We start from the raw sequence: 13776 nt of genomic DNA on the forward strand, positions 1-13776 counted from the left end.
CCACTGTAACTTTTCAGTCAGCAAATATCATCAATAAAGTAATGAATCGAGGGAAATATGCTTTGTAGGATTAAATATTTCATGAAAGATACCTAGGGATTTTGTGCAGTCATGTTGTTCCCTCTTTATTCTCAGATCACATAAGGCATGTTGTAGCCAGATTGTGAAGAAGTGTAGCGAGTAGAAATCTTCAGTAGTTTGCACACTACTGAAAGGACTGCAGCTCAACGTTCATTTTAAGATTTAGGAGTCAAACCCATTAGCGCTGCTTCCAGTCATTCCAAAGCAACAGTGGACATAAGTTTAGGCAGGTGGTATTTGACATATGTAGACTCCTTCAAAGTTACTACAGAGAGCTTTTAAATGACCAGAAATTTTTGTTTAGTGATTGTAATTTCCACATGCTTACAGCATTTGTAGCAGTTTTCTCGAAACATACACCATAGCTTATTGTCTTGGACAGCCAATATGCAAGATTAAATTTATTGATACTGGTGCTTAATGCAATGTGTTTGGCAACTGTGAGGAGTGGAAAGACATTGGAAAGTGAGTTATAAGTGAGGAGGCTTCTGTTTGCTGTATTTGTCATTTTTCCTTCTCTTCACAGCAGTTGGAGGGGATTTAAAACTGCTTAACTACTTTTATTACAAACTTCTGTTAGCAGCCCTGCATGTGAGTGGGAATTGACCAAGTGTGGACTTGTGCCTATGGCAAATGCTCTAGTTCAGCAGCTTCTGACCCCTTGTCCTGAGGTTAATGTATTTCTTTTCAGTGATCAAGAAGAATAAACAGGAAAAACATGCCAATTGTAAGTTGGTTTACATTTTCAGTGTTGGAATATTTGAACACTTTAATGGGCCTGCCAACTGAGAAAAGGAAGAAAACAATGGTTTAGCTATTCAACTTAATAAAGCAGTTACCATGTGATTATGTGGTAAGATATGGAGATTTTTTTTAATCTCACAAGACAGAGTGCCACACGTAAGGCTGTTATATCCGTTATGCCTTTTTGTTTCTTCGTATGTTTTTCCTGCAGTGTCACATTTGGCACATGTTGCATACATAGCAGTCTTTCCTACACTGATGCATTCCCAGAGAGTGCAGGTTCTTATCCATGAGGACTGACAGTGGTTTATCCTGCAGTTGCTCATCAGGACAGAGATCGCTAGCTAGTGCCTCTTTTCCTTCCATTTGTGACTGCCTAATGAGACTCAAAATATGATCAGTCACTCTGTGGTATGTGTTCAGTATCAAAAGAAAATCACTGACTGTAGGGAGGAGGTCATTCAGCATTGCCACTAACAGCTTTTGATACTTCTGCATTAAAACCCAAACCAAACATTATAGGCACTGAACCATCTGCAGGCATAAGTGGGCTTATTGCTGTTTAACTTCTTAGCACAAATGAAGAGGTCTGTTATGTACTTCTGTCTGCTTTTGTGTCATCGGTGCTCCTAAACAATGAATCCTCTGCTGCTACCACCACTGTGTCAGAATTGAATGAGATGCAAAGAGATTCTTTGTTAAGTGTGTGTTGTTGCTCTCTGCTCCCTCACAGCAACATGATCTGACAATAAAAAGAGATGGCTCTTCGTAAGATAATGTCAAGTTTTTTTGTGAAACGGCCTATCAGACCTGTAACTCTCCTCCCAGCAGTTCAGCTGCCTGAGATCCAAGACACAGCTTGCCCACAGTGTGCTTGTGTAACCCCAGGTTAGACTTTGGAGAAACCTGCTAAAAACCTGTTAGAAACCTGGTAGAAAGAGCTGTAAAAGCCTACATAGAATAAAGTCATGCAAAACCAGGAAGGTGAAACTGCAGAGGTAAGTTTAGTGAGAAAGGCATAGTTGGCAGCGCAATAATTCAAAAAGTTAAAACAAACATGGAATCCTAAGGAGAAAACAAGGAGACTGAAGATGGCAACTCTGCAGCACTGAGGACTGGCCTGTCCCAAGGACAAATAAAGGAAAGCCTCCTCATATGATTTGCCTGGTGGGCAAATGTTGGTTGATGTCATCTCAGGAGAACTAAGCTTCTTGACCATTGGATTGGTAGCTCATTATTCCTATGTATTATTTTTGTGTATTGGACAATAATGAGTTAGTTTGTACTTTTATGTGGTGTGTATTCTGCTTCCAGAATCTCTTTGCATGTTAGAAGTTGCCTAAAGTGACCCAGTGAGGGAGCGTTGCATACCCAAGAATTTGTCTGCAGAGGAAACCACATCAGATCATGCCTTCTGTTTGCCTGATCATGGCTTATCTTTAGCTGATTGTGTGCCCGCATCTTTCTTTCTCCTTTCTAATCCCTACTTCACTTTCAGGCTGTGGCCAGGTTATTAAGAAATTCTTCAGACCTTTTGTACTGAAGTCTTTGAAGTTCAGCTGTAGTTTCATCAGTCAGAGCTTCGCTCGTACATCATAGCTGGTTTCTGTCGGCCTCTTTGCAGTCTAGCTTTGATTTTTGTGACTTTGCTTCATTCCCAACACATTGGTGCATGTAAAGAAAGAACCAAAGGGACAGATACTTTATTTGGAACTTTCTGGGCAGTGTCAGAGGTTATTTGATAAACAGTTAAGTGAAATAGTTTCATAGAAACAGGAATTTACATACCGACAAGGGCTGTCTAATGCAGGGAGTATTAGAAAATACATCATGGAAGACCTGATGCAAATCAGAGACATTTTAGTTCACGGTAAAATTATGAAGGATTAAAAAGAAGAGTGAATTATTTTCTTCTTAATGTGGAGCAGCTCTAAACTTCTGTCTATGAAAATGTTGGTTACGTAGTACATAATCTGTGAAGTATGTAGAAACCTCCATCAGCCTGCCACATAAACTCAATTTCCAACAATTTGCCAAAGTTAATGGTGGCCTGAGGCTTCTGTGTTTGTAACGGAGGCTTCATCAGAACAGCACTCGCTGTGGAATCTGCTTGGACTGATGAACCAAAGCCTACTTTATTGCCATAATCTTCCACTGATGGTATTTGGCACAGCTGTGGAAGCTTGCTGAAGATGTGGTACATAGTATATACTGTTAACCTAGACAAATTATAAAGATGGTGGAGCTAAGTGAGCAGCCCCATAATCTCTCTTGGGTGAAAAAAGCCCTAACAAAATACCAGCTTGCATGAGAAGAATTTCTGAGAACTTTTTTATGATATAAAACTGCTTTTGCTGGAGGTCTGAAGACAGACTAGGAGATACAGTCACAGCAAGCTGCCAGAGAGCATTCTGTTCCAGATGGGTATCCAAGACAAGACTAAATCCTTCTTCAGACACTGAGTCAATCAAGAAAAATGGGACATGCGGTAGCATGGAAAAGCCAAAGGCTAACACTAAAAGTTGCACATCCAGATGAGCATAGCCAAAATTAAGTATCCATATTCTTTGTATGCACACACTTACCTAGAAATTAATTCTCTTTCTGATTTGCAGACCCAATTCTTACTTCCTAAAAGTGGGGGCAGGGAGTGAGAATGTGGCTTCTCATAAATTTTGATCTCTTGTTTTCTAACTGCATTTAGCTGCCAATTAACCTAAACATTTTGAACTGTCTAGATCAGATATTATTAGCTGCAACTCAATTGCTGTTCTATTAGCTGAAAACAGCACAATTATCTTCTTGGCTCTGCTAAACCGGGGCTTAATTTCTTGCCTGTTTCTATGTTCAGAACTACTTCCCATGCATGACTCAAACCTAAGCCAAATTCCACTTATTTTTAATGGTAACATAGTTTATCTATATTAAAAAATATATGTATAGTTACATATTTTTACATATAGATATCTCTTTATAGATAATCTCCCTATAAATATGTATCTGTGAAGAATCTTCTGTTATGCAAGCTCATCTGCTCTGCTTTAAAAAATACTATACTACTATTAAACTTCTGACATGTTAGCTTTCTATAACATTGAATGTAATATTTACGTTTTTAACTCTATAGAACAACATGTTTCTGAAAGCAGGTAAATTAGAACTCCAGTTCTAGTGTAGCACATCTTACAATCTTTTTGTGTTGGATATGTTACAACAGATGTTAAACTGGTCTATAATGTGCGAGGACAGAAAACTGGCTTGTACCTTTAGGGACATCTGGTGAATTCTGTCATGCCTGCTCATGCCCTATTCACAGTATTTAAATATATAATAACATTAGGTCCTGGTGCCCCTCTTTTAGTCTTATCTTTGTTAAACGCTACTTCAGAGAAGATTCCTCCCCCCCACCTCCCCCAGTATTATGATACATCAAATTTATTAGATCCTGAAGAAATAAGGAGGAAACACTTGGAAAGAGAAGCCATGGGGAAATACAGACTAATGCTAAGATAATCAAGAATAGAGAGGTCATAAAAAGAAATCCAAGGGTGAGAAGAGTATTTATCAAAGAGATACAGAATCGTTTTGTCAGTTGTCATGCTGAATATAAAGGTGTGCTCAGGACCTGAGAAATGATAGTTGCAAGTAGGATATATTAGGGCAGAGTTTGAGGGTGGAGAAGTGGAAATCTGCTTGCCTGTGTTTATAGTATTAGGTTTATGCAGACGTTTTACTGCTGTTAATCGCTATAATTGTTACAATTTATTGTAACATTTTTTATTATTATTATGTCATTACCTTGGGGGTCTTTAAATTCTATTGTCATTTTGCTTCATTAATATACTTTGCAGTACAAAGGAGTTTTTCATCTTTCACTTCAACTCAAAGCACACTGAATTTCAAAGGCATATTGAATTTTGGACTTTTTGACATAGTCTTTTCCAATAATTGTGTGGTGATGGTCCCCAAGTATAAGCAGCTGGTTTCAACTTCTGCCCCTTGATTGATGGACTTTTAGAGACTAAGAAAATCCAAGGACCTGCAAGAAGAAGCCTGGGGAAGCATGTGCTCCTTCTGACAGGCACTGAGAGTCCTGGGGCAGCGGGAGCTGGGTAGAGAGCACCCTGATCTGTGTGCCCAGACCTCAGAAGCTTAGAGGGCCCTGTGGTTGTAGCACATGAACCCACCAGGAGCATAGGCTTCACAGCCAGTGTTTCCATCAATGCCGCACAGTCCAGCTATCAGACCTCTGGCATGGGAGCCATGCAAACTACCTATACAAGCTCAAACCAAAAAGGCTTGCTGCTTTAAAGCAATCTATATGCTTTCACATATTAGAAGGCCCTCCTGAGGCCTTGCTTTATTAAGATCAATTGTGTGTGATATGTTGTAGCATAAAAAGTACTATATTGTTTGACAGAATGGTTTTCTTTTGCTACAGTGCTGAAGCACCTGCTACTTGCAATGTGGAAAAAGTGGAATTTTAGCTGCTTCTGAGGGACAGCAGGCTAATGAGGTAATTTCAGGTAAGAAAAAAGCACTAACAATCCCAAATAGATTCTTGTTTCCTTAACATTTATTTTGAAATGGCCAAGTCATTCTGGCTGTAGCATCAACATGACACAAGGGATGCATGAGCTAGTTGTTGATTCTTTGCACTTCTATAAAATTATCAGTCAAATGTACTGTTAAACTGCTATATTGTCAGAAAGCGAAAAGGATATATCCAGGCTCCGTTAACAGGTGTAGGGGAGAGAAGGCTGCCTATACACTGTGAAAACTCTGCTTTAAGTATACCCTGAACTTCCTAACCTAAAAGAATCACATCCCATTAATTGAAATAAACCTTGCATACAAGGGAGAGAAAAATACACTTTTGTTATGTTACCCACATAATCTAATGTAATTGCTTATTCTCAGGAGCAGACCACAGATTGGAAGTACAAATAACAAAGCTCATTATCTAAACTCCATTGTATTTTTGAAAATGCAAAGTTTTAGGAATTTAGAAATTAGAATGACTGAAACCTATCTGCTACATATTTGGTGGATTTTTTTCCTGTTAAAATTACCATATGGAAACTACTTCAGAGAGTAGTAAAGTTTTGGAATTCATTATTTTAAATTTAAGTTTATACTCACAGATATATTGCTACTGCCTTTTATACAGGTAGGAAATGAAGAAATTGTTAGGTATGTGTTTGTGTTTTTTGATAACAGGAAAATATTTTGTGTGGTGAAGAATTTTGAAGAGGCAGAGATAGAGAGCTGGTTTTGTTGCTAGGAATGATACCTGAACTCCAGTTGCAGGGCTGGAAATCCAAATTCACAAACCTTTCTGAGTATCTGTACTAAGTGACTTCATCCAGCTTATCTCTGCTTTCCAGAAATCTTTTTATTTCTGCAAATCGTTACTTTGAAAAAAAACACAAACCAAACCCTAACAATAAGCCCACACCAAACCAAACCGAACCACCAACAAAAAACAAACTACAAAAAACCCACAGCAAGAAACAAAACAAAGAATCAAGGAAAACTTCACTCTTTGATTAAGTCCCTGAAGGACTTCTAAGAGACATGACTACAGTAGTTTGCTGTGAGAGAATAGGAATAAGGGTTTACAAAGACCCAATTTTTTCTGTCTGAAAGTTTGTTTTCCCTGTAGGTATTTTCACAGAGCCGGTACCAGCTAAGCAGCCGCATGCTGCCATCTGCTGGCAAAAGACACAATAAGTACTCTAGAACAAAAACAGCAAATGCCATCAAATTTATTTCGTAACCTTTTCTTTAAATTGATACCCAGCAGAAGACAACCCTGTAATTGAAGGACAGAGTTGAGAAAAAAGATACTGTTCAAAATCAAAAAATTGCAATGACAGTAAGTGAAACAAGTGCTATAGATCACAATAGTGTGCAAGTCATCGATATGCAGTATTTTAAAATGGTATTTCACATTAGAGGGAGAACGTGGGAGAAAATAAACCATTTATTTATGATTACGTTTCATCTCTTTCTCAACATGCTGAAAACAAAAGAACTATGCAGTATTTCCCTCAAGTAAGATACTTGGGATGGAAATGGTTCTACAAATCTGAAAGCTAATGGTTGTGCAGCCAAAGGGGAATGTTGTACGAATGTGTGCAGTAAACAGTACCTTGCATGAAAGAGATTCAGTAGCAAAAATGGTATTTGTAATCCCTTCTGAACCCATCTCACTTAACATACTTGAATTAATAATGTGTCACCACTTTTAACTCTCTCACTCAATCTCTTGGGACCAGGTCTGTAAAGGATAAGGGCTTGTATACATGCAGTCAACACAGCATCTGGGGAGAATATATAAGCAACAAGAGTTCTTCAGTGCTTTTAACGAATTGTTCTGAAAACTGGTTTTCAATGCATGATTTGTTTTTGTTTCCCAGACTGCTATACAACATGCTGGGTGTGTGGGAGGGCATGGGGAGAGGAGAAAAGGGTACTGTGTTTTTATGAAAGTTGCCTGCTAAAATTTCATTAATGTTTTGTATATGAATGAAGAAATATATGCAATTTTTCCTCCATTCCCATGAAAAAGGAACATACATAAAAATCATGACAACTTGATCAGATACCTGGTTGTTGATCAGAGAGTAAAATCATTCTGTTTATGACCAAGCTTACCATCTGCTTTTAGTGAGTTGATGTATTTGCATTTGCAGACAAGGTATCCCTCTCCAAACTACCAAAACATCTAGAGTCTCTTAGCTTTTTGAAACAAGTATTGACTCTTATGGAGTGAAATGGCATCTGCAGTCCAAAGCATCTCATGTGAGTCGTCGCTTCCAGTGCTGGGAGCTTATCTATCTGATTGTGTACAGCCTGTGCCTCCACTTGTTTCCCATCATGTCTTCCCAAACATCCTCTTGTTTCCTAAGTCATCTTCTCCCATTTTCTAGCTTTTCCAGATTCGGCCACCTTGTTGATGGTTGCTAAATGGCTTTTTTGACAAATGTGAAACAAGTTCCTAAACCAGTTTAAAATCTCTGTGTTCAATTAAAATTTTGCCATCATGAAGTTGACATTCTTTCCTGTTTCCTGTTTATAGGACATAGCAGTCTTTAGAGTCTTCCTTATGCACATGTGAATGCACATTTTTGAGTGAATGCATGTAGTGCTGGGATGAATTCTCGTACTATTTGAAATAGCAAACTTATTTGCTAAAACTTAGAATTCTGGTCAAAAAAGAGGAAAAAAATTGTCAAGTGCTTTCATGAGTAATATTCAGTTTTCCTATCTCATTCAGAGTACCACCAGGGACACCAAGTATATTTTAGAGAGCAATAAATCATATTTGAGTTTGGGTAGAGTTTATTCTGTGATGGAGAGATAAAAGACTTGTAGGCTGATTTTCCCCTCAATGCAGTGTTGTGTCTCTTTAATTTTTTTTTATATTATTTTTCCCATGCTGGTAATGGGACTCTGTGAGACAAATTTACACCTGGGTGTTGAGTTGATGCTATCCAGTCTGTAGTCCAAGACCTGGGCAGAAGCTGGAGACTTGGAAACTAGACCTCAAAGTTCAGCTGAGGAGAAGATGAGCAGAAACAGGAGTAGAATCTGCTTCTTTCCAAGGACATGGGTTGTTTCCTCTGGTGAAGTCTCAAGGGGGGAAGTTATTGCTCTCTACAACTACCTGAAAGGAGGGTGGAGCAAGGAAATCACTGGTCTCTTCTCCCAAGTAATAAGTGATAGGACAAGAGGAAATGACCTCAAGCTGTGCCAGGGCAGGTTTACATTAGATATTAGAAACAATTTCTTCACCAAAAAGGTGGTCAGATATTGGAACAGGCTGCCTAAGGAAGTGGTGAAATCATCACCCCTGGAAGTGCTCAAAAAACACGTGGATGAGGCCCTTAGTGATACGGTTTAGTGGTGGACGTGGCAGTCCTTGCAGTAAAGGTTAGACTTAACCTTGAAGGTCTTTTCCAACGTAGTTGATTCTATGGACCAGTTACCCAAGGCTGTGTCCTGAATCAGCTCGCGGAGAAAAACTGCACAGGACATAGGCAGTGATCAGCAAGCTAACCTGGCTACTATACCTATGGATTTCTTTCTATGTATTTCTGTTTGGAGGTTAAAGAATTCGTCTTAGGGACGTCTTTCTGAATGGTGGCAACCTGTTGGCCTCAGACAGCAGAGATGTGTGAACTACTGTGGCATAGTAATACTGAGCAACCAACAGGCTCTTTTCCTTGTCCACCACTTTGGCGCCTTCCTTTTCTTCCTACTAGAATTTGACTATTGGGGTACCCTGGTTAAAGTTTGTTACTTTATTGAGACTTTCAGGGTAAGGATAAGAGCATATGAGTGTCCCTACTCCTTTGGGTGAAATCCAAAATTGGATGGCACCTGTTTTCTAGATCTGGATGGGCTGCAATTCAAGTTGATGTAAATGTCATGAACAGCTGATCTTGAAGCAAGGACTGTCAAAACACTAATGTTTTACAACCTTAAGCCCATTTTTAGCTCCAAACAATGCTCTGATATATCAAGCAAAAGAAAACCTTGAGTTTTCTTTTTGTTGTTTACTCTGGAGATTTTGTTATGAAGTGTATCAAATACTGCTGCTTTCAAATTAAAAAGATATGTTCTGGTAGAGTCATAAATCGAGCCTTGACTCTGAACCTGCCCTACACATGAAACCAGATCTGATTATTGCCTCCTGAGGCTATTTCTAATGAACAAAATGGTAAGAAGTGGGATATAGAAAAAATACGAGCTTGTTCTGAATTAACCTCTAATCAAAGAATATTCTGACAGAAGTTAAAACAAAAACCTTATCAAGTTATATACATATTTTATGAGTCTTCTGTATGGCAGTCTTCTGTAAGGTACAGATGAGCCAGGCACAGAAAGGTTTTAATACTCTGCCCAGCCCTAAATAATTTCAATGCAACTTTGTCCTGTATTAGAACCTGTGCTTTCTTATGCTAAATATTTCCTCAGTTTTTATGTGTGGCCTCAGGGAAAAGTATAGGACATGCAATAGATTTTACAGAAGTGTTCCTATATTGTCTGATTTTTGCAGTTAGTTTCTTTGGATACTGGGTTGGTGGCCTACCTCTGGTAACAAAGCAAGTTCTTTCTAGCTTTTAATCAGGTTTTATGCTGAGGGTTTGGCTAAATTTATGGGGCAGAATATTTTATTGATAGAGGGCTTGCCAGACCTCTTTGGCAATGCTCTCTTTTCACTTAAAGACCTTGATGTAAATCTTTTTAATGGTTCAGCTACAAAAAATTTGAAGAATCTTTCCCCACTTCTTACAATTGCACTATCATCTGTGTAAATCATCTTGCTTACTCATTCTCTTAGCTACTTTAGATTGTTAGTCTTAATGACAGGATTGCAGTAAAAGTGGAAAAAAAAGTATTTTAAACTGTCATTAGTCCATAAAACTTTGATCATTTATAGTAAGTGGCAATTCATCTTGGACTTTTAAGGGAAGGGAGAGGTCAGTCAGACCATCCCTACTCAGTTGTGCACCCATGTGATAAAGCACACCTCAAGGGAAGAGTAGAAGGTGGAAATCTAAGTATTAAATGTTTTAAGACTTGGGTAGAGCTACACTTTAAGCTATAAAATATGATGAAATAATAGTAAGTACTGAGGGCTTTTTCCTTGAACCTGTCCTGTACTTTAGTGTTGCATATTTTAGAGTAAGGGCTTTTTTAGTGGCACAAAGTTGGATTGCAGTAATTCCAGTTACCATTGTCATCATTCAGCAGTTCCTGAAATGTAAATCCCATGCTTATTGTAGTACTGAAAAAGGACTTTTTGTTGTGTATTCTGTATTTGCATGCATTTTTAACAACTGTGACAATGTGCAGGAAACTCTTCCAGGGTAAATGTGGGTCCAGTGCAGAGTCATTAACATTTTTCTTGTTAAAACTTTTAGTGAGACAGAAAGGCTTCCCTGGTACCTTGTGCTGTATTAACATGAACTTCAACCACAGCCTCTGTGTTTGCCAAGCTTTATTGGTATTGATAAACTGGATTGCATGACCAGACCTTAAGATATTCTAAAACTAGGCTTTTGCTGTGAGTTTTAAGATATAACCTTTGACAGATTAAGAGTAGGCCTCTTGGAATGCCAATACTTTGTGTATGGATGCTCTTTGAGATTAATTTTGGATTACCAAAAAATTAAGTGCTGCTGAAGTATGCAGGTTTCATAAAGCAATTCAACTTTGCGAAGTGCAAAGCACTGTGTAAGAAGATAGGAATTTTTCTCTTTAAATAGGTGTGTTGTGATCATTAGTGAATAGAAGTTGGTTTATGCATGTTAAGTATTGTGCTAGTATGTGTGTTCTCTAGTTTTGTTTGTTTTAATACATGCGTTTTACAGTACATCTGAAAATCCATTCCTGACATTCATCAAGCATCATTTCAGTTCACTCAGTGACTTCCCTGCCCAGCTCTTTCCAAACTTATGTAAAGCCCATTTAGACTCTATTTTTGTTATGCTTAGTTTCAATAGAAACAGATAATTGTGACAATAATTTGACAAACGACTGTTTATCCCTTTTAAATTAGTAGTATTTGAAAAAAAAAATACACTGTTATGTTTGCTACATAGAATAGGCTGATTTTGGAATACTCTTGCACATACGTAGTTGGTGTATTTGTGAAGTGGTGCAGCATGCTGCCGTGTTGTTCTGAACTCATGCTTTGGTTTTGCTGTTCCTCTTACATAAAAATCAGCAGCCTTTAAAAGAAGTAACCATCTGTGCAAATGGGACACAATAGCACAGGGACTATCTTTCTTAAACACTCATATACCTTTTGGGCAAATGCAAGCATTGTTTTGAGCAAAAACTGTACGTGATACGTACTATGCTGGAGAGGTTTGCCATGTTTTGTCTTTCCCTTGTAATTTATATAAATTCAGGTTCCATAAAGGAAAAGTTAAACACTGAGTAAATATCTTTACTGAATTTCAACCTAGATTATGAATAATTATTTTGGAGACTTAGAATTCAGCTTACAGCATATGCATTTCAAAGGGGCTTGTTTCCTGGCTTGCTTTATTTAGCATCCTTGCAAATAGTTTTTCACTATTGATTTTTGTTGTTGTGTTTGCCTACAAGATTTGCTAGATGCGCTGGAGGTGTCCTTTGTACAATTTCATTTTCTTTTATTGGTTCCCTTAGGACATCATTATCCTTTGAATAAGCACAGAAAACTGTGTTCTCATTTTCCTGTTTGGATTTCTTCCATGCTCTTTATTTCTATTTGAACAAGAAGATTGGTCAGGGAATTCAGAATTAAGACTCCATTTCATATTCTCTTCCTTGCCTAACTGTGTTGCAACTAATACTGTCCTAGGGGTATTTAATAAAATGAAACAGGAACTGACCCTGGCAAAACAGTAGGGCCACACTTAAGGGGCTGGAATGCACAAGTCACAAATTATGTGAAAATGTTCTTAAGCTCAAAAGAGCTGATATGAAGAAGTTTGCAGTCAGAATTACTTTATGAGGAGGAAATATATGTCAGAATTAGAGTATGATACCCACAAAGAAGTAGAAAACTCTTTTGAAATTTATTCTTCTTGTAGATCTCTAACTTTTCTGTCCCATCTATCTTTCTATATAGTCTCACTCCTACTTTCTGTTTATTAAGAAAACCTCTTTAAAATGAACTTATAATCTGGTGGTGCAAGCAATTCCACTTCAGTCGTGGCAAAGAGAACATAAGAAACGTCTTCTCTCAGCTTGTTTATCCCAAAGAGATAGATGGTTTCTGCTATGGTTTCAGGAAAAAGAGATGCTCTCAATGGCACATCTTCTACTGACACTAAGATTTCAAGGAATTAAAAAAAAAAAAAGGAAAAAAAGAAAAAAGAGGACAAAATTTTCAAATTAAAAAGATGAGCAAGGAGAATTTTTCATCCTCATTTTATTTGTTTTCTAGAGCTTTGACAGCTGAAAAGGGGGAAAAAAAACCTAATTTCAGTTGAAATGAAAAAGTGTTAGGCCTTTAAAACAACAACAACAACAACAACAACAACAAACCAAAACAAAAAAACCAAGCTGAAAGGCATCCTCTTGGTGCAGGGTGTAAGAGGGAAGTTCTGGCCTAATTGCAAGGATGCAAAACCTCAGAAAACTACAGAGCTGCTTGAATTTGATGCATCACATAAAAGCAGAGTCAGACTGTGCTGTTGCAAAGGGTCTTTGCTTTGCCTTTCATTATATTGTGTTTTAAAACCAGATTTACTTAAGTTTAATTGCAAGCTGCTAGTCTTGGTTTAAGCCATGAACTCTTTACTCTCCTGGAAGCTAGAATTTCCTAAAATGTTAGAAGATTTAAATGAGAAGCACTTTAAGTAAAACTATTCCTGTTTCTCTGCTTTGGTATCATGTCAAACCCTTAATGTTTATTGCTTTATTATGCATTTGTGTTTGAGCGAGCAGCTTAGTGAGGCTCCATCTGCGCAGTTCTGGTAGAGTCCAGGAGGATGTGAGGGATTCAGTTACAGTGTTTGAAGAGTAGTACATAACTCCAGTACCGTGGCCAACACTCCCTTCCCTCACTTCATAGCTCTGAAGATTAACTGGCATTAATGCAAGCATTCACAGCTGCACATGGAATATTACAGAAAATATGATGGCTCCATGTCTGTCTTGCATATGCTCATTTGCCTACAAATAGGTGCAGAGGCTTGTTCTGGTTTTCTTTTTTTTTCCCTTTTCTATTTTCTCTCTTGGGAAAGTGTAGAAGCATGGCAAAAGCTATTCTGGTAGTGTGCAGTTTTGTTTTTTGTTGTTGTTGGGTTTGTTTATTTTTTAATTAAATAAAATCCTTCAAAGCGTTTTCTGAAGGCTCATATACTATTAGGGTCAGACTGATGAATTAGTAGTCTCCAAGTTATTCCATCCCACCTTTTAAAACATACACAGTGTATTTTC

Source organism: Neopsephotus bourkii, unplaced genomic scaffold, assembly GCF_033783945.1.
Source record: "Neopsephotus bourkii isolate Nb327-2 ecotype Australia unplaced genomic scaffold, CSIRO-AGI_Nbou_v1 NB_730, whole genome shotgun sequence".
Lineage (NCBI taxonomy): Eukaryota > Metazoa > Chordata > Aves > Psittaciformes > Psittacidae > Neopsephotus > Neopsephotus bourkii.